General features: G+C 38.4%; 1 pseudogene; it reads right to left on the bottom strand.

The window, feature by feature from the left end:
• Positions 1 to 65: 65 nt before the first annotated feature.
• Positions 66 to 14,759, bottom strand: LOC120126196 (annotated as a pseudogene).
• Between the last annotated feature and the right edge of the window lie 218 nt (positions 14,760 to 14,977).

The raw sequence follows: 14,977 nt of genomic DNA, 5'->3' as shown, positions 1-14,977 counted from the left end.
GATAAATTGCATTCCTCTTACCATATTCCAACAAATACGTGATATTGCATTTGTTCAGTTCATGTTTAATTTAGTGGAGAAAAGACGGAGAAATCAAAGATTTCATTCGTCCATGGGTTCTTCTCCACTAAAGGGTCGATCGTCTTCCAGATCATACTGTTGCATTTGAACCCTGATCCGAATCCTATTTGCCAAACCCTATCGTCGGTGTTCACCCTTCCTTTAGCTTCGCAATAAGCCAGTTCGTACCACAATGAAGAGCTGGAAGTGTTACCGAATCTATAAAGAATCATCCTCGACGTCTCCATTTGCGATTCCCCAAGTTTCAAGCTTTTCTGCAACTCATCCAACACTGTCTTCCCACCTGCATGAATGCAGACATGCTCGAATGCAAGCTTGAAATCTGGAATGTACACTTTCACATGTTATTACAGGCAATCTCAATTACGTTTTTTTTTCAATATTTTAAAGAATTCAGACTATTTTAAAAAGGTATAATAATAAAATTACCCCTAACGTTTTTACAAATGGTTATTTTGGCCTCTATTTTTTTCTTGGAGCATTTTAGTTTTCAGCATTTCAATTTTTTATCAAAATATCTCATGTTGGAAGAAAATCGTTAATTGATTAACGGTCAACAAATATTCTTGAAGTGATATTTTTACGTGTATTTAATTGATGACATGACATGTGTTATGTCACTTAAAGTGATGATATGACATGTGTAACGTCCCCTAGTGATGATGTGATACACATCACGTCAATAATTCAGCGCATGAGAAAATGTCTCGTCAGCAACATGTGTTGATTGTTAGTTAACTAAAGATTTTCTTCTAGCATGGGGTATTTTGACAGAAAATTGAAACATTAAGAGCTAAATTTCTAAAAAAAAAGGAATAAGGACTAAAGTAATTATGTGTACAAATGATAGGGATATTTTTGTCTTTTCCCTTTAAAGAAAGAGTACCTTTTTTGTGAAGAATTTTCTTGCAACCAGAGAGGCAACAACAAAGACCTATTCTAACAAGGGGAGGACGAAGTTAGCAAATGTTGAGATGTTTTTTTTCAAGGCGTTTCTGGCGACCGCCATGAGATTTTTGGATAGCGCAATGCCTGCAGTGCCTTGGTCATCTTCATCTTCGTAGACACATTTATAACTAGAATCATTAGAGGCTACATTTGTACGAAATGTGTGAAGCAGTTCGTACTTAGAGCAACGGCGATCCGATGGATGGTTAGATAGTATGATTGCTGCTCCGCCCACCCGAAACAGGCAGCTGAAAAGTAGCATTGCCTGATTGTTGCCAAAATATAGGCTGTGAGTCAGGTTTTCGGTGCTCATCACCAAACCATAAGTCCTTGGATGCACCTATATTAAACCAAACAAGTGGTTTTGGTTATTTTCAACATTTTTATTTATTGTTATAAGGTCTAATAAAAATTTTATATAACCCGTTATATTACTTTACAAAATTAAACCAAATACATTTTATAAGAGATTCAACTAGTTTGGTCGGGTCATATTTTGTTGAGAAACAAATGAGTAACAAGTAATTTCCTTATAACCATATTAGTGCGAATGCAAAATAAAAGCGGAAAAATAATACCTGAAATTGATAACGGAGTTCAGCCAATTTGCTTACGTCTCCGGATTGCTGCAGATCTTTTACTAAGAGAAAAAATTTACAGATGTTTACAAAACACTCACTACTCACAAGAAAACTCTCTAGTATTGGGAGAAAGAAATGATTTTTGGGATGATTTTGAAGCTAAATGGGCTAGGGTATTTATAGTTGAAGCTTAGGGACTAATCTTGTAAATACCCTAAAAAATGCAATGACTAAAATTGCAATTACCAAAAAAAAAATCAACAAATCATTTATGGCACCGAATTCAACCCCTAAGCACACACATATTGACTTTACAATCTCCCACTTGAAGACTGATTTTAATCTGTCTTCACACCTCGATCAATGCAGCAGTATGTCTGGTCTTGTTACTCTAGCATGCCAACTGTAGCTGAACATAACTTCAGTTTTTCCTTAGTCACCGTCTTTGTTAACATGTCTGCCGGATTTTGAGCTCCACTAATTTTTTCAAGTTTCAAAATCCCATCTTCCAGAAGAGACCGGATAAAATGATATCGTAATTGTATATGATTCGTCCTGGAATGAAAAGACGGAATTTTTGCTAGATGGAGAGCACTTTGACTGTCACAATACAAGACATTGTTTTCTTGTTTCTTGCCTAACTATTCCAATAAACTTTGGAGCCAAACCATCTCCTTACTGGCTTCTGTAACAAAGACATATTCTTCTTCAATTGTGGAGAGAGCAACTATTTTCTGTAGTTGAGAAACCCAACTCACTGCGGTTCCTCCTAGAGTATAGACATACCCAGTAGTGCTCCTTCTGATGTCAACATTTCCGACTAAGTCAGCATCTACATAGCCTGTCAGTATCGTATCTCCACCTTTGAAACAAAGTGCTTTGTTTGTGGTACCCCGTAGATATCTGAGGATCCATTTGACTGCTTCCTAGTGTACCTTGCCCGAATTATTCATGTACCTGCTAACAGCTCCCACTGCATGAGCAATATCTGGTCTAGTACAAACCATGGCATACATCAGACTTCCAATTGCTAAGGCATACGACACCTTCACCATGTGTGCACGCTCTTCCTCCGTCTTTGGTGACTGCTCTTTGGAGAGTCTAAAATGAACACCTAAAGGTGTACTTACTGGTTTAACATCTTGCATGTTGAACCTGGAGAGTACTTTGTTGATGTACTCAGCCTGTGATAACACCAAAGTCCCCGACTTTGTGTCTCTCTTGATCCTCATCCCAAGAATCTGCTTTGCAGCGCCCAGATCTTTCATAGCAAACTACTTTGACAATTTTTGCTTCAAGTTTATAATCTCTTTCATGTCTGAGCCTGCAACGAGCATGTCATCAACATACAAGAATAAAATAATAAAGCTATTGTCGAACCTCTTGATGTAGCAACAATGATTTGCTTGACATCTAGTAAAACCAGTGCTACTCATGAAACTATCGAACTTCTTGTACCACTGTCTTGGAGCTTGTTTTAAACTATACAAGCTCTTCTTCAACCTGCATACCAGGTTTTTCATGCCTGCCTCTATGAAGCCTTCTGGCTGCCTCATATAGATTTATTCCTCCAAATCACCATGAAGGAAATATGTCTTTACATCTAATTGCTCAAGATGTAAATTCTCTGCAGCTACAATTTTCAACACCAGTCTGATTGTAAACAGTTTCAGGTCTGGAGAGAAAATTTCATTATAGTCAATACCTTCTTTTTGCTGAAAACCTTTGACAACCAATTTTGCTTTGTAGCGTTTGATCCCATCGTGCTCTTCTTTGATCATGTAAATCCACTTGTTGTGGAGCGCTTTCTTTCCTGGTGGTAATTCAGCTAATTCCCACGTCTGATTTGACATAAACGAGCCCATCTCATCTTTCATGGAAGAATCCCACTTGACTGAATCCTCCACCTGCATTGCTTCATCATAGCATTATAGTTCACTGATAACTCCGTAAAAAGACTATTTTTAAGGCCTTTTCAACTTAAGTTATTGTTTGTTTAAGGGTACATATAGGTCATTTTAGATGTATGTAGCTGCATATAATTGCATTTTTGGTGGTTGTGTTATTTTATTTTATTAAGGTGCTATATGAAGAGGAAGGTGTGGTTTTTAGTATGTGCAGGAAATAACAAGCAAAATAGGCGAGTTGGGAAGTAATGTCGCGGCATCACACGTTGCTGAAGCAGATTGAAATGCCTCGACATTTCTGGCGTAGAAAACGACAAAAATATACAGTTGTACGTGGACAGCTGGCTCTGCACATGAAATGATGGCTGTAACAGCCTGCTAGGGGACCACTGATACCTGTAGGATAAGGTTCATGCACAACATGTGATTCTAGGGGTATGAGAGGTATTTTGCACCCAACAATATCCCAACAACCTCATCATTACCCCTAGATATTTTTTATATATTACACCTCACAAGAGAGAGAGTGGGGAAAGAAAGGAGACGTATGTTGTAGAAGAAAAATCAGATTTTTATTTTCCCTCTTCCTTTCTTCTTCCTTGGGTTTTCCTCCATTGATAAAGCTTCAAGGAGTGGCGAGCTAGGTGCCGAGAGGAGCTAGCGAGCTAAAGTGGTACGTGGTGGCCGAGGAGACCTCCGGTGGCGCGCGTCGAAGGCTCTTTCTCACTTCCCTTTGCTATTATTTTATTTATTTTATTTGTGGGTTGTTGGAACGAATATTTTGTGGATTTTTCTATGGATATTTCGAACCCCACCATGAACTAACTTATTTGGTGGTGGTTAGTTTAATGGATGTTTTAACTTTATTTTAATGGTATATTTAAGTTTATTTTGGTTCTTTATTTGCTTTGCTTATGAATGCTTCACCATCTAGGCTTGTAAGAGGCATGGAAATGTCAATTTCTTAGACGAAGGTTAGGTGTTCAGAAGAATCCTAAGCTAAAAATACTTGTAAGTATTCGGAAGAAACGCAAGACAAGATCCTCATAAGCAATGGGTTATAGTATTTTCAAGGGGCTTTGAACCGGCCTAGGAATATTATAATCTAATCCCTTAGATCTCGGAAGAGACTAGGATAGGATTTCAAAGACTAAAAAGGGTGTCTTTATCAATAGGGTAGACTGTCCAACATCGTTGAGTGAGAGCAGATGCCTTGGCATCCTATTCTGTTAGGTTCCTGTGAGAACATTTTACGAAATCCCTGTCGAGTAAGTAAAGACCATATAGCTTAAATCTGCCTGAGAGATAAGTTTAACATTCTTAGATCAATCCCTACCATTCATTCCATTGGAAGCTTGTCACGTGAGGATTATCTTCTTTTTATTTTATTTATCTTTTATTTACTGTTTTTACCATTTTTCATTGTCTTGACATTTCATCATTTTCAACACTAAACATTTATTCTTACCACTGCATTTCCATTTGCTACACCATCACACCATCAATTCAAATTCACCAGCATACACATATCCATTGTCGTGACATTTGTATATATCAAGACTAACTATACTTAGATAGAATAGTGCATAAACTTTACTCAATATCCTTCCAATCCCTGTGGAGACGATACTCACTCATCACTTTATTACTTGAGATATTGTGTATACTTGCACATTATTTGCATATATTTTATAGTACTCACAACACTCAAACAAGGTTTTGGCGCCGTTGCCGGGGATTGGCAATTGATGATGTTGAGTTTAGTTATTGCACCATTTTATTTATTTTCTTTGTATATAGTTACTTGTTTTTGTGTTTACCTTTTTCAGGTGTTACGTTGTCGCATGACACGTAAAAGACCCAAAGAACCATTATTTCATATAGAACCTGAGGCTCATGTTGTTCAAAATCAAGTGAAGGATCATGCAGTTCTAAATGCCACGACAATTCCAAATGCTAGGAGTGCTGCTTGACCACAAACTATTAGAGATTACTTAGCTCCCACCTTGGATGACCTAAAACCTGTTATTATAGCTCCCAAGATTCAGGCAACCCAATTCGAGCTCAAACCGGTTATGTTCGACATGTTGGACTTGATTGGAAAGTTTGGTGGTGCTCCTCATGAGGATGCAAGGTAACATGTTCGAGAATTTTTGGAGGTCTATGACTCCTTTCGACAAGAAGGTGTGCATGAAGATGTGCTGAAACTGAAGTTATTTCCATATTCTTTGAAAGAGAATGCCAGGGCATGGCTCAATGGATTACCTTCCGGCTCTATAAGGTCTTGGGCTGAATTGTGCAAAATTTTTTTTACTACGGCATGATCCACCGAATATGAACAACCATCTTAGGAATGCCATAGCATCTTTTCACCAAGCTGATGACTAGTCAATGCATGAGTGTTGGGACCGCCACAAAGAATTGCTTCGCAAATGTACCAACCATGGATTCCACTACTGGACTCAAGTCGTGATATTCTACAATGGAGCCAATGCACCCATGAGGATGATGCTAGATGCCTGGACAAATGGTACTTTGCTTGACAAATCACCTGAAGAGGCTTTTGGCATTCTTGATCGAATTGCTAACCATGATTACCAATTTCCCTCTTCAAGGTTTGAAACTATAAGGAAGGCATCTGGGACATTCAAGTTAGAAGCTGAAGATTCAGTGTCGGCCCAACTCTCTACCATCACCAATATGTTGAAGAATTTGTAAAATTCTAAGGAGGTGAAAGAAGTGAAGGTTGATAGCTTGGCATGTCTGTTATACCGAGGCAATCACCATGAATGTGAATGCCCGAACAATCAAAAGTCCATCAACTATGTGGGAAGCTTCAATGGATGGAGTCAGCATCCCAATTTCGCATGGGAAAATCAAGGAGCTTGTAATGTCAGTCATCTCGCTCAGCAGCAGTATATAGATGAGCCCCCAGCCTTTCAAACGAATATGCCATGGCATAATCAAGGGACAACATCTTCACTTAATACAAGTTCTCTAGAGGCCACTATGCAAGACTTTATGGCAACTACAAAGGCTCTATTACAAGATCACGATGTATCTATTAAGAGTCAAGAAGAATTATTACAAAGTCAAGGGGCATGGTTGCAAAGTCATAGTTTGTCTTTGAGAGCTTTGGAAATGCAAGTGGATCAAATTGCCACGGCATTACAAGAATACCAACCAGACAGATTGTCTAGTGATACTGAAGTCACTAAGGCTAAAGGCAATGAGCAATTTAGTACATTCATCTCAGGGAGTGGCACCTATATCTACAAAGATGCTATGTTTAGGGGGAAACACTCGAAGAACCTAGCTATGAGATTGTGCATGAAGAGTCTCAATTGCAAGAGGACTTACATTCGCTGGAGAACAAAGCTGGATGTTCAATGAGTAAACTCGATGATGGCAAGCAAAATATTTCCACGGCAAAAGAAAAATCCCCACTAGCAGAAGTTGATGACCAAAGGGAAGCTGCAGAATTATGCCATGACAATTTTGTAGGCACTTGTGAGTACTTGAAGCTCGATGAAGAAGACAAAGATGAGCTTAAGGATATTTCAAAAGAGACGGGTCAATCTAGCTTACTCATAGCTAGACCAGGTACGAAATCTGAACTTGTGGATTTCATTGAATTTACTCAACCCCAATTAGTTGCCCATTTTTCTTGGCTAGAAATTGTTAAAGCACTAAGGAATAAAATGGAGAAATAATTCCCTGATGAGAAATTATTATTTGCCACGGCATTGTCGTGGTACGCTGACATTGTCAATTTTCTCGTTAGTGGTGTTTTGCTTCTGTACTTGAATAGCCAGGGCAATAACAAATTGATGCAGGATGCTGACCCCTACTTCTTGAATGACTTTGCTACCCAAGCAATTAAAAGATGCCACTGCAACGGGGAGAGAAAAGAGAGGACTACTGTAAAGGTCCTATAAATCGGGTTCTATCGACTTACACTGAAGGTGGTGCTGTTATATATGTGGAGCATTTTGGTCTATACTGGTGCTCCAATCGAACGTGACAAAAATTCCATAACAATTTATGATTTTTTGGAGTTTGCATCCCTTGAACCTTTTTTAATTTATGTTTCAGAAGTTTTGTTTTGTCGTGAGTGTTTGTTTGTTTGTTTTTATTTGTTTTATCTTTATTTTTAATATTAGTTCTTTTTAGGATGAAGGGTGTTCTGAAGGATGAATATGATGAAATCTCACGAGGGAACTTCACAGGCTGCTGCAAATCAATATGTCACGGCAAAGATAGATGCAATCGAGGCTCTAACAAGACACAATCGTGGTACCTGTTCACAAGGAGATGCTCCCATATTGGGCTTATAATCTTCCGGTCATCCTGGACAAGATCTTGCCATCATTTTAGGATGCCACGACATTTGCAAATGTCACTCAGCAAGACAGTACACCCAAGCCAGAGGATGCTAACCCAGTCAGCATGAACTAGATGACGTCTGAAGTCATCTGTTGGGCGTATGGAGACCTCAACATCTAAGAACACTGAAGACCCTAACACACCACCTACTAAACCTAATTCTGATCTTGACAAAAGCCTCACATCACTGAGGAAGTGCACTAGACGCAATACTACTAGCACTGCCAGCGTGACTCCACCACCATCTTAGGAAGACAAGGTACCTTGCATTGCATTGCATCACATCGCATGTAGTCTAGTTTTAACTTAGTTTTTATTCAACATTGAGGACAATGCTTCTCTCAAGTTTGGGGGAGGTAGTGTTCTTTGTAGAACATGTGCATGATAATATTAACATAATGTTATGCCATGGCATCAGTAAATGGTAGGATAGTTAGATGAAATGTTTTGATGATACCTGATGAAGATGAACTTTTTAGGCTGGAAATTGAATGTAAATGACTATTAGGAATGATAGAACTGACTCTAGGGCTTGATGCTTTGTGAATTATTCTTACACGATTTGTATGTTTTCTATACTTAAAGAACTTAGGAAGTTTTTATTAAAGAACTCTGGTTAGCCTTGGTATTAAAATATGGTATTATGCTTAAATGATAAATCACTGTTTAAGAACTCCCTTATCTTTGAATTTTGTTTGATCGTGAATAAATGCTTCGGCATAGCTGTAGAGGGACACTCCTCTTTGCCATGGCATTGCCTGGAACTCTCTTCAATAAATGGCAGTCACGCGCATACGAGTGAATGAAAGTAGTCACGGGATGACTTTGCCTGACTAGCTTGGGGGTGGAAGGTATGCTCCCTTTCACCTAGAGTGTGGGATGGTAGGTGTGATGAGCTGACTCCTTTCGTAGCAGCGTAAAAAGTGAAAAAGTGAAAAAAAAAGAAAAAAAAAAGAAAAGAAAAAAAGAAAAAATGTGTACTAAATGAAAAGGGAGTATAAATGTGCTTAATGAATGAGTAAATGTCGTGGCGAAACTAGGGAACTCAATTAGAAATTGCCTAAATTCGTTAAGTATAGATTAGATTCAATCACACACACACACACAACCATAAACAATATTGACCTAGGGAAAAGTACTTGAATTCTTGATATGTCTAGCATGTTGAAGCCAATTATTCTGAGGCTTGAAATTCAATTATTGTCTTTTTATCCTACTGTTGAAATTGCCATGACATTTTGATTGTGTTAATTGTTATCCATTGCTTGAGGACAAGCAATAGCTTAAGTTTGGGGTGTGATAACTCCGTAAAAAGACTATTTTTAAGGCCTTTTCAACTTAAGTTATTATTTGTTTAAGGGTACATATAGGTCATTTTAGATGTATGTAGCTGCATATAATTGTATTTTTGGTGGTTGTATTATTTTATTTTATTAAGGTGCTATATGAAGAGGAAGGTGTGGTGTTTAGTATGTGCAGGAAATAACAAGCAAAATAGGCGAGCTGGGAAGTAATGCCACGGCATCACACATTGCTGAAGTAGATTGAAATGCCTCGGCATTTCTGGCGCAGAAAATGACAAAAATATACAGTTGTACGTGGACAGCTGGCTCTGCTCATGAAATGATGGCTGTAACAGCCTGCTAGGGGACCACTGACACCTGGAGGATAAGGTTCATGCACAACATATGATTCTAGGGGTATGAGGGGTATTTTGCACCCAACAATATCCCAACAACCTCATTATTACCCCTAGATATTTTTTATATATTACACCTCACAAGAGAGAGAGTGGGGGAAAGAAATGAGACGCATATTATAGCAGAAAAATCAGATTTTTATTTTCCCTTTTCCTTTCTTCTTCCTTGGGTTTTCCTCCATTGATAAAGCTTCAAGGAGTGGCGAGCTAGGCGCTGAGAGGAGCTAGCGAGCTAAAGTGGTTCGTTGTGGCAGAGGAGACCTCTGGTGGCGCACGTCGAAGGCTCTTTCTCACTTCCCTTTGCTGTTATTTTATTTATTTTATTTGTGGGTTGTTGGAATGAATATTTTGTGGATTTTTCTATGGATATTTCGAACCCCACCATGAACTAACTTATTTGGTGGTGGTTGGTTTAATGGATGTTTTAACTTTATTTTAATGGTATATTTAAGTTTATTTTGGTTCTTTATTTGCTTTGCTTATGAATGCTTCACCATCTAGGCTTGTAAGAGGCATGGAAATGTCCATTTCTTAGATGAAGGTTAGGTGTTCGGAAGAATCCTAAGCTAAAAATACTTGTAAGTATTCGGAAGAAACGCAAGACAAGATCCTCATAAGAAACGGGTTATAGTATTATCAAGGGGCTTTGAACCGGCCTAGGAATATTATAACCTAATCCCTTAGATCTTGAAAGAGACTAGGATAGGATTTCAACGACTAAAAAGGGTGTCTTTATCAATAGGGTAGGCTGTCCAACATCGTTGAGTGAGAGCAGATGCCTTGGCATCCTATTCTGTTAGGTTCCTGTGAGAACATTTTAGGAAAGTCCTGTCGAGTAAGTAAAGACCAGATAGCTTAAATCTGCCTGAGAGATAAGTTTAGCATTCTTAGATCAATCCCTACCATTCATTCCATTGGAAGCTTGTCACGTGAGGATTATCTTCTTTTTATTTTATTTATCTTTTATTTACTGTTTTTACCATTTTTCATTGTCTTGATATTTCATCATTTTCAACACTAAACGTCTATTCTTGCCACTGCATTTCCATTTGCTACACCATCACACCATCAATCCACATTCACCAGCATACACATATCCATTGCCGTGACATTTGCATATATCAATACTAACTATACTTGGATAGAATAGTGCATAAACTTTACTCAATATCCTTCCAATCCCTGTGGAGACGATACTCACTCATCACTTTATTACTTGAGCAATTGTGTATACTTGCACATTATTTGCATATATTTTATAGTACTCACAACACACGAACATTCACCATTGTCAGTCAACAACAAGTAGTGCAAATAAGGCGAATAACGTTGGGTTGGTTTAGGAATTCTGGAGGAGCGTCTCAGTTCTAGTGTGCCTGTTTCTTCTTGAACTGCTTCAAGATTGATCTTAACATCTTTTCAAGAAATCTCCTCAAACTCAACAAATTCCTTTGTTTCAGCTTCGATATTGGAGCTACTTGATTCTATGGTTGACATGTCTTTGTACATTACATTCGCATTGAAAATGGCGTCTCTTCTTCTGATGATCTTCCAATTTTCATAGTCCCAAAATGGGTAATCGAACTCATCACCACCATAACCAACAAAGACGCATTTGTTGGACTTGGCATCAAGTTTGCTTCTTTCAGCAAAATTTATGTGTATATAAGAAATACAACCAAACACTCTTAAGTGTAAAAGGTTTATTTCTTTCTTGCTCCAAGCTTCCTCTGGTATTCCACCATCCAAAGGAACTGAGGGCCCATGGTTGATCAGGTAAGCTGCAGTGTTGATAGCTTCAGCCCATAGAAATTTGGGCAATCCGACATGTATCCTCATGTTTCTGGCACGTTCATTCAGAGTTCTGTTTATGCGCTCTGCTACGCCATTCTGCTATGGTGTCATGGGAACTGTTGTCTCTATCTTGATCCCATTTTTGTAAAGAAATCTCTCAATCTACTGTTTCTGTGCTCTCCTCCATTGTCAGGCCTCAACCGCTTGACTTTCAAACTAGTCTCATTTTCCACCATGGCCTTCCATTTTCAGAATGTATCAAAGACTTCTGATTTCTTGTTCATAAAATAAACCCACACCTTCCTTGTAGAATCATTGATGAATGTGACATAATATAGTGAGCCTGCAAGAGATGGAACTGGAGATGGTCCCCATACATCAATATAAACCAACTCTAACTTTTCTCCCTTGGGTGTCTTGCCAATCTTTGCAAAACTGACTTTCTTTTGTTTTCCAAAGATGCAATCCTCACATAGTCCGACATCTACATTCTTTAGATCCGACAGCTTCCCTTTTGACAAAAGCGTCTTCTTCGCTTTCTCGCTCATATGGCCAAGCCTTTGGTGCCATAGGTTTGATTTTCCATCAGCATCTGCGGCTGCAATAATATTCTCTAAATTTGAGGTTACACAGAGAGTACAAGTCTTCTTAGCACGAGCAATGACAAGTGCTCCTTTGGTAATCTTCCATTCACAGCCTGAAAAGGTTGTGCTATATCCTTCTTCATCAAGCTGCCCAACAGAAATCAAATTTCTTTTGAGACCAGGAATATGTCTCACACCTTTCAGCGTCTAGGTGGTCTGGTTTGGCAACTTTAGTCGGATGTCTCCTCTTCCGACGATCTTTAAGGTTTCATCATCAGCTAGATGATCCTTCCCAAAATCACCACTGACATAGTTCTCCATGATTTCTCGGCATGGGGTGGAGTGGAAAGATGCCCCTGAATCCAAGATCAATGATTCAATCGGACTGTTGACGGTTAGAATCATGGCATCACCTGTCTCCTCTGTCACGTTGGCAGATTCCCGTGCACCGATATTTTTCTTCGGTGCTCGGAAATCTCTTTTAAAGTGACCCTTCTTACCGCAGTTATAATAGGTAAAATATTTCTTTCTCGTTCTTGATTTTCCCCTTCTGGATTTGGATTTGCCACGATTTGAATTTCTCTCTGATGTTCTCCCTCTAGACTCCGTGTGCAAGGCTGAGGAGGTTGATGCTTCACCCGATTCTCTCCGTCGAATTTATTCGCTCAATACCAAATCTCGAATATTGTCGAATTTTAATTTGCTGTTTCCCGATGAGCTGCTGACTGCTGTATTAGTAGCATTCCAACTGTCTGGTAGAGATGATAAGAGAATTAAAGCTCGAACTTCATCATCGAATTCAATTTCCACGGAACTCAACTGGGTTGTGATTGTGTTGAGTTCATTCAGGTGTTGAGCCACTGATGCCCCTTCCGTCATCCGCAAATTGAATAATCACCTCATCATGTGAACTTTGTTTGAGGCCGATGACTTCTCATACATATTGGAGAGAGCCACCATAAGACCCGCCATGGTCTTTTCCTTTGCTATGTTGAAAGCAACATTGCGGGATAACGTCAGTCGGATAACTCCGAGGGCTTGTCTGTCGAGAAGAGTCCAGTCTTCATTCTTCATGCCCTCTGGTTGTTTTCCTGAGAGAGGTTGATATAGATTTTTCTGGTACATAAAATCTTCAATCTGCATCTTCCAAAAGCCAAAGTCCGCACCATCGTACTTTTTAATTTTCACATTCCCTTCGTCTGCAGCCATCGCTTTCACTCGAATCTAGCTTCGTTTGGATCATTTCTGACAAATCTTGCGAACCACCGTGTATTAGAACACCTCCGTCGACAAATTCGTATCGCCGACAAAATTTTTACTATTCACGAAATTTACTATTCACATGAATATTAATAAATAGTAACCTCGCAAAAAAATTGACAAAATTCACAACCAAAAACTTTGATTACCAGTTGTTGGGAAATAAACGAGTAACAAGTAATTTCCCTATAACCAGATTAGTGTGAATGCGAAATAAAAGCGGAAAAATAATACCCGAAATTGATAACGGAGTTCAACCAATTTGCTTACGTCTCCGGACTGCTGCAGATCTTTTACTAAGAGGGAAAATTTACAGGTGTTTACAAAACACTCATTACTCACAAGAAAGCTCTCTAGTATTGGGAGAAAGAAATGACTTTTGGGATGATTTTAAAGCTAAATGGGCTAGGGTATTTATAATTGAAGCTTAGGGACTAATCTTGTAAATACCCTAAAAAATACAATGACTAAAATTACAATTACCCAAAAAAAATCAACAAATCTTTTATGCACCGAATTCGGTGCCCCCTTAGCACACACATATTGACTTTACATATTTTTGGTCCCTCGAATTAGATCAAAAAATTAAAGATTTTCAAATAGTATGTTCCGATCATATTTTATAAAAGGGGTTAGATCCCAAATATAGGAAGCGTATAGGGACCTCAAGCATATTTTATCCTTTGTAAAATCACTCTTAAAATAAGAAGGAATCTGGTAAGCCAAACCTGCAACAGTCGTTTGGCAAGATCAATGGCGATAACTCCAGCACTGCAACCCATACCTGCATGGCTATAACTCAAAACATCGTCTCTAAACTTAACCCGAATCACAATCGTGGAAGACAAGGACGGAACGGGGTTAAACAAGCTGCTGTTCACAACTACAATCCCTATATCCATACTTCTAATCCCTGTTTTCTTCAAAACCTCATCAACGGCGCCAAATATAACATCTTCCGTCTCGTTTCTCGCCTCGGAAATCCCTGTATCAATTGGAAACTTCAGTAAACCTCTGAGAATATATGTCTTTTCACCTATACCAGATTTCTCTAAGATCTTCTTTTGAAATGCTAAGCTTTCTTCACTGAATTTCTCGGTGCTCTGGTATTTTGCTGCAGCGCGCGTTCTTTGCTGCACATTTGGTCTGGTTTGGGCTTGTAACATGCGAAGTTTAACAAATAAACTTTTGCAGGACAGGTTTTGAAGTCAAGGGTTGCCGAGAACACGAGAGAAATGAGAATACTACTATTGTTTTCAAGTGATTGAAGATTTCATGGACCAAACCTTGAATAAAAAACGTAGGGATGATGGTCATTAAGAACAAGTTGAAAGCTTGGATTTTGAAGTTATAATTTTCTGGCTTCATTACTGTGTACAAATAGTTCCAGATACAAATAGGACTATAAGAGTGGAGAAAATGAGGGAAACTGTTGGGAATGCCTTGGAAAAGCTTTCAGAGGGAAAGAAATTTATATAGGCCTCATCCAACGGAACTCAGACTCTGATCCTTTACCCATGTTTAAAATATGGGATTTAATTTTATATTTTAATTTGATATATATATATTTTATAACATTTTTAAATAATTAATTTTACCATTGCGACAAATGAATTGTATCGACGTTTGACAATCCACCTTATAATTTAAGTACAAAGTCGTAGTAAGTAAAAGGATGCCTGTTGATTGATGATTATATACAAGAGAGATAAAGACATAAAAAATAAATATAATAGT

Source organism: Hibiscus syriacus, unplaced genomic scaffold (assembly GCF_006381635.1).
Source record: "Hibiscus syriacus cultivar Baekdansim isolate YM2019G1 unplaced genomic scaffold, ASM638163v2 tig00110450_pilon, whole genome shotgun sequence".
Classification (NCBI taxonomy): Eukaryota; Viridiplantae; Streptophyta; class Magnoliopsida; order Malvales; family Malvaceae; genus Hibiscus; species Hibiscus syriacus.
Note: the sequence above shows the minus strand (reverse complement) of the source record. Positions and strands in the feature narration are given on the sequence as shown.